Source organism: Jaculus jaculus, chromosome 5, assembly GCF_020740685.1.
Source record: "Jaculus jaculus isolate mJacJac1 chromosome 5, mJacJac1.mat.Y.cur, whole genome shotgun sequence".
In the NCBI taxonomy this organism is placed as follows: Eukaryota; Metazoa; Chordata; class Mammalia; order Rodentia; family Dipodidae; genus Jaculus; species Jaculus jaculus.
The window spans coordinates 17644020-17664081 of NC_059106.1; the positions used below are offsets into that span (position 1 = coordinate 17644020).

General features: G+C 39.6%; 1 protein-coding gene across 6 annotated transcripts in view; it reads left to right on the plus strand.

The window, feature by feature from the left end:
• Positions 1–20062, plus strand: part of Nckap5 (NCK associated protein 5) — a 1019391-nt gene that overhangs the window by 846592 nt on the left and 152737 nt on the right. The gene's annotated exons all lie outside the window — the stretch shown is intronic.

A 20062-nucleotide genomic window follows, 5' to 3' on the forward strand; every position in this document is an offset into this window, starting at 1 on the left:
AGGTATGTAAGACCATGGCTGATGCTGTGAGTGTATGCCAAGGCTCAAACTCAGGTCCTTGTGCTGGCTCAACAAGTGCTCTTACTTACCATGCCATTTGCCTAGTCCTCTTTCTGTTGCTATTTCTACATTGGTCTTTGCCCTTTGCAAGTGGGAACAGGAGCATGGGTGTGCAGAAAGGAGTGCATTAATATTTGCACTTGAAGTCAGTCGTTCAGGATCCCCAGTGCCAACGTGGTTCCAGCTAAATGAGCCAAACTCAAGTTTCCTATTAAAATAGTTTCAGCACAGTCATTCAAGATTCATGGTTATCTTCTGCCATGATCCCAAACCTTTTACTGGCATAAATCCCTATGACTCACTTCTGCTATCCTACAGTAAGAGAGACATCATAGTTCAAATGAAATTATGAAACAAAGAAACACAAAACAGTTCGTCAGCAAATTACTTTCTATATTGGATACTTTCTTATTGCTGACCAGAAGCCACCTAAGAAAGGAGACAGTTTATTCTAAATTATAGTTCCAAGGGGATATTTTTCACCATGGTGGGGAAGACATGGTGGGGATGACAGGAGTGATAAGGTGGCTCATCAGACCATCAATAAAGAAGCAGAGAGTAAACAGGAGCTTGAGCCAGGCTACAAAACTTAAGGCAAACCTCCGGTGACCCACTTCCTCTAGCTAGGTTCTGCCTCCTAAAGAGTCCACACTCTTCCCAAACAGTACCACCCACTGGGGACCAAGTATCCAGATGTGCAAGCCTATAGCTATATTTTACATTCAATCTGCAAGACCTCCTTTGTGTTGAATTCTATTATCATTATCTGTCTAGCCCAGGTCACTTGAAGCCTGTTATAGTGCTGCAACTCTGGAACCTTTAAGGTTCTTAAGAAAACCCCTCTCATTGCTGAATGAATTCCTGTTGATGCTGCCAAGAATATGAAATGTTATATTTAGAGATAAAAGCAGAAACTTATTGTAACAGAAGTGCCCACTAATGCTTTAATTTACTCACCTCCCCTTCCCTTCATCTTTTCCATCTTTCTCTTAAGGGCAGACTCTGCATCCCAGAGATGTGAGGTATATCATTAACCGGGCTTGGCATAAACCATGCCATCCCTCATTATCATGCGTTAAATTATTGTGGATGGTCATCCTAGAAGTTCATATTAAATTGGGTGGCTTACCTTGAACACGCTATGTTTCATTAGCCACTCACCTATGTAACAGACACAGCAGAGGGGGATAATTTGTCTTTGTGCTTTGCACAGTGAAAGGACAGCAATAACATTATGAATTAAGGTACATTTAACTGCTCCACAAGTGGACTAAAATGGCTTCAAGATATCATCCTGCTGGTACCAGTATTGGTTCAGAAATCTCTCAGACACCTTGAGACTTCATTTGTCTCCCAAGCTTCTTCCTTGCAGATAACATTTCAAGTTTGCTTGTAGAGGCAGGACAGGATAGGTTTTGTGGTGGTAATGAATGACTCCAAAGTCTCCATGGCTTCAAAGTCAAAGATTTCTTTCCATATTACTATTGTTCAAGAGTCAACAGGGGAGCAAGACACATACTGAACACCCAGGAAAACTTTCTATTCACCAGGCCCAGAAGAGAGCTGTGGGCAAGGGTGGGGTGGGAGGGTATCACCTTAGCACTGAAAATGCTGAGATCTGAAGGTGTCTATTAATATATGGCCAGAGCTAACCATGTGGCTTCACCAAACACAAAGAGCCAGAGAACAAAAGACCACATTCCCCAGGGTGGCAGGAAAGGCTAGTCATATTTCATAAGTGGCATTTGTAACTGTCACACTCAGTTAACATCCTTTTCATTTGTTCTTCTACTTCAGACTAGAGAGTAAATACATTATTGCTTAACTTTATTTTCTCTTAGGAATGTCCACATAGACCTGGCTCTGGTCTACGTGATCTAAATTAAAATCTGCCATGGAAATTTATGAGAAAGCTTTTGCATTCCTAGTTGGGGAAGGGAAAATGCAGTCATTGCTCATGCATGCTTGTACTTTCTTTCAGTCTGAAATGGAGACAATGTCCGGGCATGCAGCAGCCATCTTGGATGAGCCAAGAGCAGTTTTGTCAGATGATTGGAACAAGGCCCACAAAACATGGCAGAACACAGCAGAGATATGAATAGGGTTTGCTTCGTTGACTCCTCAGTGGGTACTAGACCACCTCTGGACTACCCACCTTGGTTGTGTGAAGAATCAAAGCTTGTATGAGCTAAAGCACAATATATAATTATATCATTTTACCCAGCTTAATAAAATCCATATACAATCCTTATTTGTTCTAAACTTTAAACAAAAAACATTTAAAAGGTTGCCTTATCCATAACCACTCGCCCAAAAAATATATCGTCCAGATATTTCTACTACATGACCCTGTATTTTTGGGACCTTAGAAAATATTTGTCTTGGGCTGGAGAGACGACTTAGCAGTTAAGACATTTGCCTGCAAACTCAAATTTAATTTAATTTTGGAAAGCTTATAGAATAAAATATGTTGGGAATAAAAATGAAGTAAGAGATTACACTGTAATTCTGGAAACTTTACTCTGATAAAGCCATAAACTTCTTCTGATAAAATCTCCCATGGGGAAAATTTTTAGAATATAGCTTAAGTTTTTCAAAATGCAAAACATCTTCAAACATAGACCTTTTACTAAACCAGCCCTAGCAAATTCAGGTTCTATCCTATGAAGGAATGCATGACTCCACCCTTGGAAAGTTGGGAACTTCTGCATTCAAATTAAAGTAAGATGACAGGATATGATATATCTCTTTTACTTTCCTTACACTTTCTATCCTGCCCATATCTAGATTTTTTTTAATTTTTTTTATTAATTAGTTTTGTATTCAGCAAATACAGTCAGTTTGGTACCATTATTAGGCTCATCCATGACCTATCCTCTCCCCATTGGCCCCTCCTTGTTGAGGTATATGGGTCATGCATTGTGGAGTTAGCCCACAGTTATGGGTAAGATAAATGTCTCTGAATATCATGACCCAACATGTGGCTCTGACATTCTTTCTGCCCCCTCTTCCGCAAAATTTCCCTGAGCCATGTTGGGTTCATTTTTGGTCTGCTTCAGTGCTGAGGTGTTGGGGACCCCTGAGGCTCTGGCTCTCTGATTTGGTAGGAATTGATTTTTCTCTGTGTTGATCTCCTTCCCCCTTGTGCTGGTATCTGGTTCATCAGGAAAACAGCACCCTTGCTTGTTTTGCGAGTTTTTCTTACTTTCAGCGGGGGGCCCTTTTGAGGTATGATGGGGTCGCTCTCTCCTTAGGATCTACATCTATCTGAAAAAGAGAAGCAGATTCTCTAATAGAGAGTAAATTAGCACCAGGACAAATGAGATAACCTTTACTTTTTTTATAGAGCATTTAATAGGTGTAGGCTCTCTTGTAGCCCATGATTGCTTGTAGCTTGATATTGGAGAGTGGGCTAATGTTTGGATATGGTTCTGACTTATTTCCCAGCTCCAGCTATGGGTCCCATACCACTGAGGGGATTAGTTAGCCAAATCAAGAGCAATTGGTTCCCCACCATGGCTGTGTGCCACTATTGCACTTGTGTGGGCATCACAACAGGATATTTGCTGCTAAGTAGGTTAGACCATGAGTTGCTTGGACAGATATTGGTCATTTTTCCCCAGTCACCCATGTAATACCTTCTGGCACTAGATATGCTGACTGGGGACTGACTCTCTTCTAGCTTCCAGCCATGCCATTCCTTTGTATGTGTCAAATGCATATGGTGTCTTCAGCAGTGGTGTCTTACCACTAACCTTTGGTGGGTCATCAAGTACTCTGATAGAAATATGTCTGCCTTTTAGGAAACTTTGTAGGTCTCTCTGATCAAACGCTCATTGTGGATGATAGCCCCATGCTGGTACTGGGAGTTACAGGTCGACACAAATCTAGACTCAAACAGCAATGGTACCATAAAATTCTACTTTCTAAAAGGCAGGCCAAATGGCTGAACCTTCACCAGGCCCTTACAGGGAACACCTGAATCACAAGACACTGGAGAGGGTAGGATCGAGGCTAACCTTAATCTTCTACATCTTCCCTCCCTCCCTCCCCTCTTTCCCTCTCTCCCTCTCTCCGTCCCCCCTCCCCTCTCTAACTCTTTACATTAGTTATCTTTATTTCAAATTTTAACAGAGTAAGTGAATGACTTTTAAAAGAAAAAATCTGATGAGATAGTCTCTTTAGAAGCTTGCAGGATTTCTGGCTTGTCACAGCTTGCGCTCCCTAGAAGGACAGCTTCTTGCTTTATGACCATGTATTGATCGCTAATATCTTTCTCTAGCCTTGTCTCTTCTTAGTCTCCTACAGGCAAAGGGTGAGAAGTAGATAATGGTATTAATTTTCCAGACATCTGCACATGTTTAAATGGCCTTTTGAAGTTTGAAAGCAGTCTCTCTGTGAGCCCTCCACAGGGCTAAAATGCCATTAGGGTATAGATTGCAACAATACATAACAATCATAGCTGTAGTGCTCACCTTGGCAATGGAAAGAAAGCTCATTTATTTCAGGGGAGATTCAAATTAAGGTTCTTCCCAGCCAGATGCAGGTGCCTCTAGGCTTAGGAGGTAAATGGCAAGTCTAGGGCTGACAGAATCCACTCACACCTAGCTATACATTTGTCATGTCAGCAACACAATAGAAGTATCCCATACTGCATGCATGCAAGATGGAAGACAGCAGATTAGCAGCATAAGTGTTAGTCATGGAGCTTTCTTTTAGAGCAAGAGGCCCATGTTCCCAGTCTTAGAATGAATGATGCCTTTAAATGCATAAAATAAAAGACATAGGAATCTAGAGAAATAATTCACTCCCCAAAGTGCTTGCCTTCTGTGGCAAGAAACCATGAGTAATAGCTAAGTATGGTGGCACATGCTTGTAATCTCAGGGCTCAGGAAATGGAGATGAGTGAATCCCAAGCACTACCTGGCCAGATAATTTAGCCTATTTAGTGAGTTCAAGGCCAGTGAGAGACCCTGTATCAAAAAAAAAAAAAAAAAAAAAAAACTAAAACTAAAAGATTAACTGCAGATGAAACTCAAGGTTGTCCTTTGGCCTCAACATTCACATGCCCTTATACATATGAACACACATGTGCCCACAATACATAGTGAGGAAGGGAAGGGAGGGGAGGTGTATTTAGAGAGATAGGATTACAAAGGAAATCAGTTATAGTTGACCATAGATATCCAAAGTAGTAGTTTCAATACTCTGCAGATTACAAAATGCACAGATATATGAATGTCTTACATGAAGTGATACAGTATTTACAAATATTTTATGGAAATCTTCCCTTTACTAATTATAGCTAATACAATATAAATACTATCTAAATAAATATTATATTACTTAGGAAATAATAAAAAGAAAAATAACTGTACTGGCTTGGTGTAGAATAAATTTTTTAAGATTTGATAGAACTCATGCTAGCCTAGAATTCCATGTATAGGTGAAGATGATTTTGAACTTCTGATCCCCCTGCCTCTGGGTTTTTAGTGTTGGGGTAACTGGGTGGCAAGCACTCTATACCCTGGGCTACATTCTTAGCTATAAACTTTTTCTTTTTTTGTTTTTCACTCTGTGGTTGTTTGAATCCATGGCTACAGAGGACTAACTGTATTGAAGTACAGTTACCAAAATAAAAAAAAAACACATAAGATATAATAACATGTTATAATTTTTTCTGAACTATAAAATAATCTTAAATAAGGTGGCCTCATATACTCATTCATTTCTTGTTTGCTTATAGGCATGTTCCCAGTATGTTGCTCAGACTGAACTTGAACTTGCATTCCTCCTGCCTCAGCTTCCTGAGTGCTTGGATAACAGGAATGCACTACAAACTGCCTATCTCTGATGCACATACATGGTATGGTATGTGGAGGTATCTTCAATTGTAGTAGGAACATATGTCTGTGATTTCTGTAATAAATCACAGGTAATGTCCCTAGTGAATACCACTGTACTGTGATATATACATGCATAGTTGAAGTGCATGCTAAATTTCAGTTCAAATTTACTAAAACTGAAGACACATCAATCCTTCTGAGTTCACACATGCCTGAAAGCTATACATAACCCAAAGAGTGTATTATCCGTTCCTAATGAAATAGAAATTTTTGAGATACAGGTATAAATCTTTATGTAACTCTTCCCATACAAATCTTAATGTGAACTTCTAGAAAATATTTTAGGTGTGCATATTCCATCTTTATTGTTGTCATCCTTGACTGTTTCTCCATAGATCTTAGATGCTGAGTTCTGTAGCTAGGGCCAGGGTGGGTCCTAAGACACCACACTGTTACATCATGGCTCCCTTGTCATCAGTTGTGGGGTGAGAAACCGCACCACTGAAGGTTTTGTTTCTCTTACTCTCTGCTAAGCTACATGCCAAGGTGGTTTCCCATGTGTACTATGCTGTTGCTGAAGGTCACCATGTAGAGCTGCACTTCCTTTTATTTGTTAGTTTATCAAACTTGGTAACATAAGAAAAATTTCAAATATGATTATACGATGAATGTTGAAAATATTCCCCTCTATACCTCTGTCCTTTTCCTCTTTCCCCTCCCCAAGCATCTCTTTCATTCCTATAGAGAATTTTACTTCCAACTTCATGTCATTTGTACGTTGGTAGTTTTATGTCTACATAGGATCCATAAATGAGAGAGAAATGTGCAAAATTTGTCATTCTGACACTTGGTTAATTCACGAAATATGATTATGTCCAGTTGCACCCATTTGCTACACAGAACATGACTTCATTCTTTTTATGGCTAAAAAAAATTCCATTGTGCAAATACGTCACATTTTCTTCATCCATTTTTCCATTGTTGGGTACACTTATCTGTTGTGATTAGTGCTACAGTAAACATTGATGTAAAAGCATCTCTGTGATGTGTTAACTTGGAATCCTTTAATACCCAGGAGTGGTATATCTAAGTCTTATGAAAAGTCTAAATTAGGCCATTCATTTATGGTAATAATGACTTTTAATTTGATACCTAAAACTCTTCGAAAGGAAAGGAACCATGATTTGAAGTAGTATTATGAGCATTTCACTGAGGACTTATCATTGTTTCCATTGTGGAACATAGTTTTAAGAGTAAATGCTTTTAAAGTAAGATCTGTATCAATGCAATTATCTGTGAATTTCTTAAGACTTGAAAAAGGTGAGATTTAAAAGCATGAAAACTTTTTTTTTTAATTTGTTGTAACATACTAGAGGAACTGGCTTTGCTCATCCTATTACATAGTGATAAAGTAGCATTTGATTGCAGCCATCCAAGTGATAAAATGATCATGGCGACAGTGAGAGAGAATCTAATAAGGGAATTGATCTGCAGATTTCAATTCTGTAGGCGCCAACATCGATCAACATAAATGTCAATAATGAGATTGTATTGAGAACCACCTAATTTCTTTGGATGATTCTAGAGCCTGGTGTCAGATTCAAGAAGCATATATGAAAAGGAAAGTAAAACTCACAATCACTATCGCCTGACAGCAGGCTTCAGGGAACTTAGGTGCCACATGACACAGTTTCTCCTGGCCCTGGGGAAAATGAATAGGAACTAACTTATTGAAGGATTTTCATCTTGTAAGATGTGTTTTGCTGCTATCGTGTGATGATATAATAATTACAGTTTTCATTATTCTCATTAATTAAGTCTAGGCATTTCAGTTCATGGAGGGGATAGGAGAGGTTTAGTGCTAGGACATACTTGTGTCTGAGAGATCATGTTTGCACAGCTGGGGCAACGAAAACCGTCCTCACTCAGAGAAGGGTCAATAGAGGTTATGTGTGATAGAATGCTCAAGTGCTCCCTTCAGAGAGAGGTCAGGAAAGGTTGTATGTGGTAGAATGGTCAAGTGTTCATTTACCACTTTATAATGTCACTGAGGGTCAGCCTGTGGTTTTGGCTAAGAACTGGCTCTAACTCTGAGACTACATTAGGGACCATAGATAGCAACACAATGATAGTCAGTTTTAGAATTAAAAAAAAAAAAAAAGACAAAACTGGTGAGTATGAAGGCATGTGTAGCTGATAAGTACAAGGCAGGAATGTCAAATGGCTCAGTAGAGAAGGAGGAAGGAGAGTGCCCACACTGGCTCTGCTCACTGCCCCTGGGTGCATCTTGGTACAAGGCCAAGTCTGGCCTCAGTGGAGGATTCTTTATTCATTTCTGATTGAGGGCTGAGCCTCATGCTGGGTGTGGCCAGCCCTCTCTGAGGATAGCAAAGGAAGCTCATTGAAACCAGTTGTTCAGAGAAAGTGTGGTTCAGAAGAGGTGCATTTTCCCCCTTTCCTCACAGAGGGTATCACATTCACCTCAGCTGAGCCCCTTGTCACTGGCCTACCTCTCTATTGAATTTGTCACTAACAGAGGGATTCTTTGCGGAGATGAATTTTGTGTCAGGAAAATGTTTTTGTTGGTATGTTGTCTTCATTTTGTGGGTGCTGGGGGTTGGTAAACATGAGTGTGTATCTGTATGGAGGCTAGAAGACAACTTCAGATACCATTTATCAGGCACCATTCACCCCTTTCAACATATATCTATCTGTCTGTCTGTCTGTCTATCTATCTATCTATCTATCTATCTATCTATCTATCTATCTATCTATCTATCTATATCTATCTATTTAACAGGGTCTTTCATTGGCTACTAGCCAAAGAGTATAGTTCCTGACCAATGAGCTCTAGGGATTCTAGTGTCCCAGGAGGATTACGAAGGTGCACCACCCCTCCCAGCTTGTTTCTTTTTAAATCAAGGTTCATGGGATCTGACTCAGGTTGTCATGCTTGCAAGGCAAGTATGTTACTGGCGGAACTGTCTCCCCAGAACTGTGTTTTGGTTTTTGGTGCTGATTTGTTTCTGAGATAGGGTCTCATGCTTCCCAGGCTGGCCTTGATCTCAGTAGAGAATGACCTTGACCTCTGTTCCTCCAGAACTTCCTCTCCCGACTGCTGGCATCATAGGCATGTTAGTGGTTGAATCCTGGACTTCATATATGCTAGGCAAGGAAGTGCTCTACCAACAGAATTATCTCCCTAGCCCCCATGAATCTGTTTTGGATATTAATGGGGTATATGGTCTCAGCCCTTGAATTTGGCTCTAATACTAGTTAAGGATAACCAATTATCATGTTAATAATAATGTTAAAATTCTAAGGTCTATGCTTATGCCAGTAAGTTTTGCATTGATCCTGAGTTCTCACCTACCATCTTACCATAGACGGGCTGATGTGGTGTACTACCTTGTCTAGCTCACGTGATGCTGGGGATGTCATCTCAGATCATCACACTTGTGCATCAAGCACTAGTCCCCACATATTTTGTCCCTGGTTCTAAAAACAGCTAACGTTTCTCAAAGATCCAAAATGCCTCAAGCATATTGACTGCATCATCCTATCAGTCTGATGCATTCAGCAGTTGTCTTAAGTTTCAAGTTTTCTATAAGCTCCCGTGACTTGCATTCTTATTGTTATTGCCCCAAAGGAAACAAAGATTCCAGAGATGAAGGAGCCTGACCTAATTGAACAACATCAGGATTTAAACTTAAAATGATGACACCTGGGGCCTCTGGCCGCTCTGCTCTCAGATGCTACAAATGTGGAGGGTGGCTAATTTGTGAATCTGAGCCTGGAATTGATCTTGAACCTTTCAAAGCTGACTTTGTAGCTATTACTCTCTTCGCTTAACATCTGTCAAGATAATTGAGGGTTTGAAGCCCTAGCATTTCAGTTAATGGCAGTACAATGAACTTAGCCATGACTGAGGACATGGACGAGCCTGGAGACACACAGGACTGGGTGATGCATCCCTTGTGACTCAACCACTAACGTTTTGAACAAGTGACTCATATCTTACACAGTGACTAAAATGAGGGGCCATCTTAATTCTTTACTTTTTAAAGTCAGTACAAATGCATTTAGGTAAAGAAATTTGCCATCCCACAAACAAATCACTGAAAAATAGATTTATAGGTAATGAAGATCTGAAGACCTTAGAATCATTATTAAGCAATTGAAGAGAAATATTTATAATTTTCAGCCCAAAGTCTGAGCCAAAGCACTTCTATTTTTAAACCGAACTGATTAATAGCAAATGTTCAAAGTAAACCCTTAATTTTATATTCTTAATTACTTCTTTGGAATTTTAACTTCTCATATTTGTTCAAATAAGTCTGTGAACAGCTTATATTCTCACCAGTGTTCATTTCTCTGTAATAGTTATTTGTAGATCCATAAACAATTTCTTTGAAAAATAAGAACTCACTTGCAGTATCCTCTTTGGAAAGGCTACCTATGATATACAATGAAAGAAGAGTTCAGAGAAAGATTACTATGCAGCTTTGAGGAAAGTTTCTATAAAAGCTGGTTATGAAAATTAATAAATCTTCAGGGATTTGTGAAGACAGAATAATTTTAGGATTATAGCAAACTGGCTGTGGTCTTAGAAGAAAATGGGGAGATTATATTATTTATATTTATGCTTTGAATATCTGCTTAATACTTCTCAATTTCCACCCTAGGAGATTAGCAATTTTCCCTTTGTACCTTTCTTCATGCCTAGTTCACTAACTACAGACGCCTGTGATGGGAACAAAGGGTTGTATGTTTGTAGTCTCTGTGGCAGAAACAATAGAAGCATCATTTCAAGTCTTGTGGAAGATTTGCCAATTTACTGAATTTTCAAGTGCAATAGTAACTGCTTCACTGTAACATAAATGTTTTTAATATTACATCCATATACTCTTTTCTCCAATGTCACAGTGGATTCTTTTTTTCAAATTACCTTGTGTGTGTACATCTGTGAGCTCCGGCACATGTGTGCCACAGCCAAAATGAGGAGGTCAGAAGACATCCTCAAGTGTCAATCCTTGCCTTTCATCTTGTTTGAGACAGGATCTTATTGCTTGTCACTATGAGTGCCTTAGCTGGCCCTCATACTTTGGGGATGCTTCTGCCTCTACTGCCTATCTTGCTATAGGAGGGCTGGAACTACAGACCTTCCCTACTGCATCTGGCTTTGCATGGGTTGTGGGGCAAACTCCACTCATTGCACTTTCACAGCAGGCACTTTTACCCACTGACCCATCTCTCCAACTCCCTCAGGGAAATATCTTAGCACCAACTTGATGGAGGGTTTGGCTGGGAAAACTAGAGCAATTTTGAGTCGAAAGTCTGCCATCACTTCTATCTCAGATTCAGTTTTCAATTGTTTCTACTATTATGCCTGAAACATGCAAAATTGAAATATAAATATAGAATATATTTAGCAAATAATAGAAAATAAAAATAAATCCACTTGACTTGATGAATCCTATGTAATAGCTAGAAACTGTCATTTGCCAAGAAATGATTTAGCCTCAGGAAATGTATTTTACAACTAATCCTTTAATGTCTATTTTACACATTACCTTTCCTACTGTTAATATTGAACAGTATTGTAAGATGGTAATTTTATGCCCCCATATTTCAAATTGCTATTAGGAAGTCATGTAAATAACAGTTTTCAGTGGCTTGTTTATAAGACCATGAGGCATTTTTTTTTACCATGAGGGTAAAGAAACAGTGGATTTAAAAAACTGCTTTGATGGGATAGAGAAATGTGTTTGCAGTTAAGGTGTTTGTATGTGAAGTTTAAGGATCAAGGTTCGATTCCCCAGTAACCATGTAAGCCAGATGTACAAGGTAGTGCATGAGTCTAGACTTTGTTTACAGTGGCTTCTAGACCTGGCATGGCCATTCTCTCTATATATCCGCCACCTTTTCTTTGTTTCTCTCTTCACATAAGTAAATAAAATATTTTACATAAAACTAAAATGTTAATACTTAATAAAATGAAACTTTTAAAAGAAGTATAAAAAAATTGCATCAAGAACAAAGCTATAGGGAAGTTGTGATGTGGGCTTTTAGTAACAGAGTCTTTAAAGAGGATGGAAAGAGTAAGTTTAAAACTTTGGTAGTGCACAACTTAACTATCAATGTAGTGAGACAATAAGCTTTTTTTTTTATTTGTTAATTATGGACATAGTATGGCTACATGATGTGTTGGTACCATCTTTTCCCTTCTCCCTGCCCCCACTCTGCTGGGGGTCCTCCTCAGTGGGGTTGTGGGTGGTGCATTGTGGGAGAAGCAGTCAGTTATTGGGGGAGGCAATGGCTCTGGACACGTTGTCCTAACCTGTGGCTCTTAAAGTCTTTCGGTCCCCTCTTACACAGAATTTCATGAGCTGTGTTGAGTGTGTTGTAAATCAGCTTCAGTGATGAGCACTTGGGAGTCTCTGGATCCCTGCTTTGTATGTGTGAGTGTCCTCAGCGTGAGTCTCCTTCAGCCCCAAATTCCTGCAGGGAGACGCTGTGAGAAGCCTCTGAAGATTTACGTAATCCCCAACTCCCTGGGTGCTCTTTCATCTTTTCTCACTTTTCCCTTCATAATGTGAAGACTTATCCACCCTATCTTTATTTCTAAGTATTTTGTTTATTTGTCTTTTGTTTCCAGTTCTCCATAACCCTGTGAAGGTGTTTTGCATTTACTTCCTTGAGGTTATCTTCTGGTGTTAACAGATGATCTTTTGGTTTTGATGTCTGCTCTTACAAGTTGAGAGAACAGAATAGAGCCCAGGTGTAAAGTCTTTTTCTTGTCCTCCACCTCTTCTCTCTACTTCTACTCCTTCTCCTATTCATCCTGCTGCTGCCGTTCCTTGTCTTTAGTTGTAGACATATTTTTTAACCCGAACATAAACACTGTGCTGACTTACTTACATATCATATTTGTGTAATATTTTTATACAAGGATATATTGCATAATGTTCAAATCAGAGAACGTATACTTATCATATCAAATATTTATCATTTCCTGCTAGTGGAAGGATTTGGAATCCTTTCTTGCAGCTTTGTGAAACACATAGCCCACTATCACAAGGGGGCGCACTCATCTGGAGTTCATGTGCAGTGGCTGGAAGCCCTGGCGCACCCATTCTCTCTCTCTCTCTCTCTCTCTCTCTCTCTCTCTCTCTCTCTCTCTCTCTGTCTGTCGCTCTCAAATCAATAAATAAAAAATTTAAAAAAATAGCCCAGGAAGCTGCCCACACCAGACATCAAATCCAGTGACACCTTGACCTTGATCTTAAGCTTCACAGCCTCTGTGACTAACTTTATATCATTTAGAAGCCACCAAATTAGTGATGTTTTGATATAGCAATGGAACAGGCTCTGCAATTATACAGTTATTTCTCACCTGTATCCTTTATTAATATTTAACTTATTCATTTACTTGAGAAAGAGAGGGAGAGAGAGAGACAGAGACAGAGACAGAGAGAGAGAGCAAGAAAGAGAGATTATGTATGGGTGCACCAGGCGTTCTTGCTACTGCAAATGAATTCAGAAACATAGACCACATTATGCATCTGGCTTTATGTAGGCCCTGGGGAATTGAACTTGGGCCAACAGGCTTTGCAGGTATGTCTTTAACCACTTGGTCGTCTCCTCAGCCCTGTCTCACATCTTAGCTAGGCTAAAACTTAGCTGTTATTCTGAAAGAATGAGCTCGAGAGAAGCCACTGCTCAGGCCTGACATGGTCCAGGACACTCACACTGGCTGATCAGTGTGACCACATCCATCATTGCATAGCTGGTCAATGTGACTGCATGCGTGTACTCTGACTGTGGTACTTGGGTAAGAAAACCTAACAGCAGAGAACGAGGTAGCATGGAGGCAACCCTTAAATCTATGGCCAACTTGAAACCCTTGACCTCATAAGCCCTGTGGTTCTTCACTTTCCTCCTCTGAAAAGTGGAGGAGACGATATTTCTACTAAGAATCAGACTTTAACTTTTTTTTTTTTTTTTGATTCTTAGGCTTCACAGGCCACACAGGCCAGCTCCTTTACCACTAAGCAATCTCTCCAGCCCAAGAATTTAACTTTTAAAAAATGTAGTATAAGACTGAGGAGACGGCTTAGTGGATAAAGCAAGTGATTGAGACACACGCATGAGTACCTGAGTTCAGATCCTCCAGAAGAACCTATGTAAATCCAAATGCTATAATACAAATGACTGTAATCCTGGCATGCTTCGGATGAGAAGGGAGGTGGATACAGATGTCCTAGCTTGCCTTATGCTACAGTGAACAATGAGAGAACATGCCTCCACAGAAGGTGGAGGAGGAGGACCTGAGCTTAAGAATGTCGTCTCACCACTACACATGTCATGGCATATATGTAACTACACTCACTCATGGACACACAGACACAAAAAAATTTTAAAATGAGTTATTTACTAAAAATATATTTGAAAAATACTGAAACATGTTAGAAAAGCCCCTGGCATCCAGCAAACACTGTGTTTCTTACTGTTCTCTTTGCTTTTCATTTCAGGAAGGTTCACATTCATGGGCATAATAATGTTCACTTAGAAGGAATGTAGAGGTCTAAGATAGAAACAATATATGATAGAACTGATCACACTCTAACAGTAACAACAATAAAATTCCAGTAGGGAAATTCATTTTAATAAATTAACACACTATGAGTCTAGCAAGCAAAGATATACTTACCATATTTGGAGATGTCTTCTATCTTTTTTTTTTTTGTTTACATTTTATGTTGTCTGTTTCATTGTCTAATTAATTTATATAGTTTTTAAGTAAATTGCCCTGACAGACCATCATTAAGCAAGTTTAATTGAGTAGGTCTACAAGCATGAACTTTGCAGTCAGACTTCCTGGGATTCATAAACAAATTTATGATCTTAGGCAAGAAAATGTAGCTCTCTGCCTCACTCTCTTCACATGTAAGGCAGGATGGATAAGAGCTCTTACAATGGATCTCAATGAGGATTGCAAAGGATGGCATATGTGAAACATATACTTAGTGCTAGAAACTCAATAGAAGCTCACGACTATTATTGTTGAGGTTATTATTGCCTTTTCTTTCTCAGTTGCCTACCTAAAAGATGAATCTAGTAGGAAAGATCACCATGAAATAGGATTTATCTGATGAGAATATCCCTAAAGTGTGAGTTTAGCACTTATGGTGAAATAAGAATCTTCCATGGGATATGCCTTGTAAAAGATACCAATGAGGTTATCAACTTCATGGGAAAAATGAGCCCTTTTGTGGGCAGAGTTTGGACCCAGAAGAGAGTCAACTCTGAGAGGCCCTCCACTCCCACCCCCACCCTTGGCTGTTCCAGTCCCTGTGATAAATGTGCTCTGTGACTTTGGATAAATTCCCTGGCTTTTGTCATGTTAGGTTGCTTGCCCCTAAAACCTAAGATAAGAGAGCTTTTTCCTTATAGTAATAGGAAGCTTTGGGAGATAAGCATAAGCTTAAGCAAGGGGTGTCTCACTATGTCTCTTCCTCCATACAGTAGAGGTGATTCATTTCTTCCTAATAAATAGTACATTAAACCCCAGGGATTATCAGTGTGGCTTCCATTAGATTGGAAAAAAAAAAAAATCCTACAGTCTTTTTTTTTTTTTTTTCCATTCTAATCTGTTTAGTTCAGAGAAATCAGAAGGGAAATTTGGTCCTCCCAAATATGAAAAGTAGAAAGCTTCTGAAAGTCAGGACTTTTCAAAACTATAACTTGATTAAAACTGTAAAAAAGCAGTGTAGATAATTTCTAAAACAGCAGGGGCAATTGGAAAGCACTTATTAAAAGAACCTATTAAAATAATTAGTGATAAAAATGGAAATTTCAAGGCACTTCTGTATCTCTTAGATCCAATAATAGGCTTGGCTATGCTGAATCACTTCCTTCCTCAGATAGGATTTGTACAACAGGACAAAAGGGAAGCTTGGAGAGTGTTTACATTGGAGAGCAAGAAAGACTGAGTCACCCTCAGGAAATGGTTCTCCACCAAGCTGTCATGGAAGTCTGGCCCTATATCCAGTTTCTCAAATTCTGCCCTTCTATTGATAACTCTGTGTCTGAAAAAAAAAAATTCTTTTTCATTATGTGAAGCAAACTCAGACAAAACAAAAAAACACGGTTTGTCCAAGAGAGCAAAATTCCTCTCTCACAAAATTACTATAGGGAATATAACTTGCTATGTATTTCCCAATGATATCAACATAATGACTCCACCTCTATCTCTATGCCCAAGCCATTCTCACTCTATAATCACTTATTTTGCATGTTATGCCTTAAAAATTCACACACACACACACACACACACACACACACACACACACCACAATGTATATGTGTGTGTGTGAGTGCAGGTGAAAACATGCCACAGCACATTTGTGGATGTCAGAGGACTACCTCAGGTGTGGATCCTCAGCTTCTCTGAGGCACGCTGTCCTGTTATTTGCTGCTGTGTACACCAGGCTGGCTGCTGTGAGCGCCCTGTCTCCGTCTTGCCTCGGACATGCTGGGGGTACAGCAGTTGCACTGCCACATCCAGCTTTATGCGAGGTCTGGGGATCAGAATCAAGTTGTCATGCTTGAGTAGTGAAGGCTTTCACTGAATGAGCCACCTCCCAATCCCCACCTTAGCAATTTGTATAATTTTCCCTCATATAGGTATTTGGGGTCCTCACTGATCTCATAAGCTATAATAATTAGTTTCCTCAAGACTCATAGTTCTTAGTCAGGATTCCATACACAATAGATGCTTCATAAATGCTTCTTGCTCCTCTAATTAGAGTGGAGGATCCCAAGGGAAACTGCTGTTTTCATTTTCATCCATCTTCCCACTGGTCCTCACCCCATGGGTCTTGAGGGCACTGTTAATGGAATCATAGCAGGTAGGACAGTCTGCAACTTTCAACTCATCTATCTATGTTACAGAAACCTTGCATAAACTTCCTAGTCACCAAACCAAATGCTGCTGCCTAAGGCAGCCACTGGATAATCAGGTTGTCATGGTAGCATGGCCCCTTAAAGAAGGGTTTTTGAATATAGCTATGGAATAATTGTTTTCAAAAGCATTTTATATCTTTGCATGCCTGAGAAGTAGAAAAGAAGATGTAGATCTGTGGCATTTTCTGAGGCTTCATCCAGAGTGAGGCAGAATGCACTTAGGGCAAACAAAGATTGATATGAAAGGCATGTGGCAGCATTCTCAGGAAAAATAATAATTATAGCAAGGGTTATTGTAGATGGTGTGAAAAGTAGTTATAAAAATTTCAGAGTCTAATCATGGTGGATGGAGAGATAGGCAGATAGGGAGGGAATGAGTGAGACAGAGGGAGAGAGAGTCTTCTAGAACATTGCAAAGACACAGTCTGCATTTATCAGCAAGATGGCTGGTTTAGATAATGCAGTTTTATCTTTACATCCCAAAATGGAAACAATGACATGATTAATTAAACATCAATTTTCATCCAAAAAGATTTCCTTGTACAGGGCTCAAATTTTTGTGACTCTAAGAAATGAGCATATAATAGTCCATTATGTAACACACCCTTATCTAATATTTAGTTTTATAATAAATTCTTAATGGATTAGAATGAAACCTGTGAAATGTGAACCCAAGAATCTGCCACAGTCACTCCTGGTTTTTGAAGGGCTGAAGAAAAGACATGGTTCTGACTGTGACTATATCTATCACGTATAAAGCAAAACGTTGAGATTTTTGGTGAGGGGAGATTGGTGAGCAAAGCTTTCACAGAGTAATTATATTCATCAGACTGGACTATTTTAGGTAATTTTCTTGTACTTATTTTTGGGATTCTTACACATACCTATGAAAATTGCTGTTACCCAATAGAAGGAACAAAGCTTATTCACCAGGCTGTTTCTGATTCAGTGCCATATTTAAAGTACTTCCTTTAAGCATATGCATATCTTCCACAGATATATTCTACCCCAGAAGAGAAGATGGGAAATCATAGGAAGTTAGCAAGATAAAAAGGTCTTTCGTGAATTTCATAAATATGCCTATGTTGTAGAGGGATTATAGGGCATGAAGCACTGGGCCCAGAGCCAACATAAGAGTGAATCAAAGATAGAGGAATGGGAATCTGGGAATGTTTCTGGAAGCTATGAGGTGGGATCACCTTCCTGAAGTGGAAATAGGACAATTTAAAAATTAAACTATAGTTGATAACAACAGTAATTTCTTCAGTTGTGTCTACCTTAAGCCAGAAAGCCATACATATCCCAACATGGCTAAGAATGCATTCTTATAGATTTGCAGACAGCAATATTATATAACATTTTTTTTTAAAAAAAAAGGACACCTCTGATCCAAGAAATTAGTTCAGGAACCAGGCTGTTAGATATGAGGTAGAGTGATCCCTAAGCAAGGTCAAGTCCAAATGAGCAAGCGGCCAGGATGGTGGAGAGCCGCACAGACCACCAAGACACGAGAAAAGAACTTACTGAGATAGGTGGTGACCAGAGACAGCACATGGTGTTCTTTCTCTTTGCCAGGCACTGAAAAATGATAGCAGCAATCAGTGGGTAGATCCTAGGAAATTCTACCATTTCTCTGAATTTCCTACCCAAGAATAGAAAAAATATCTCCCAATGAGTAGAGCAATGTATTAGTTACTTATCTTTAGGAGGAAGAGCTTATTTTGATGCACCATTTAAGGATATAGTTCACTGTGTCAGGAGCATGGTACAGCTGGCCACATTACATCCACAATTAGGAAACACACAGACAGAGGTGAACACCAGTGCTCAGCCAATCTTATTTTGTCCAGGACACCATCAGATGGATTGGCTCTCCCATGTTCAGGGTGAGTCTTCCCTCCTTACTTAAACTTTTGAAAAAACATCTTCACGGACATACTCAGAGAAGTGTTGTCATGGTGATTCTAAGTCCTGTCAAGTTGACAACTAAGATCAACCATCATAAGCATGTAAAGAATAGAATTCATGAAAAGGTGGTATGAAAAGTCAGATTATCACTACATCTGTGACATGGCCATAACAGACCTCCTCACCTTGTTACTCAAAAGAAGAAATCAAACAACTGTGGGCATGGAAGCCACTCCTTTCAGCTGAGAGTTTTTCCACAAGATGAAATCAACTCTGATCAACATAAAACATTATTAGGGTAAAGCTTTAGGTAGTTCTGGTATTCACCAAGTTAAATAAATTATTGTTGAAAGAGATCAGATTAACAACAATATTCCACTAAGGATGGTACAAAGTAGAGTGGGGGCAGGGAGGAGGAGCTGATGGTAAATATGATGTATCCATACAAAGTTTCTATTTAATTAAAAAGGGTAAAATAAGATAGGGCTGGAGGGATGGCTTAGCAGTTAAGGCATTTGTATGCAAAGCCAAAGGACCCAGGTTCAATTCTTTAGGACCCATGTAAGCCAGATGCACAACAGGCACACACATCTGGAGTTCGTTTGCAGTGGCTAGAGCACTGGCACGCCCATTCTTTCTCTCTCCCTCTTTCTCTCTGTCCAATAAGCTGGGAAGATAGCTTAGTTGGTAAAGTGCTTGTCTTGCAAGCATAAGAAACTGAGTATGATTCCTAAAACCCATGTAAAATAAGCCAAGCATGACAGCACATGCTGGTCATTCCAGTGCTGGAGAGAACACTGGTGGGTCCCTGGGCCCCAGAAAGTACGTGTGGCCTATTTGACAAGTTCCAGGCCAATGAGAGAACCTCAAAATAGGTTACAGCATTCATGGAATGACACTGAATGTTGTACTCTGGCCTTGCAATTGTTTGAATGCCAGATTTCTACCATAGCCTGTTTTTTGAATGCTTGGTTCCTAGGTAGGGGCAACTTGAAAAAGTTTTTAGGACTTTGGAAGATGAGGCCTTGGTAGAGGAGATAAGTCACTGGGACAGATCTTGGGATTTATAATCCAGCTCCCCTTGCCAGGGTACACCAGATCATGCTTGCTGCTTTCCTCCCTGCTCATGTGATACTGTGAGCTAAATATCTGCTGTGGAGTTCTCTCCCCTCCATTACAGAACTTCCCTTCAATACTGCGATCCAAAACTAACCCTTTCCTGCCTATAGCAACTTCTGGTCAGACATTCTGTCCCAGCAATGAGAAAGTAACTGCTACAG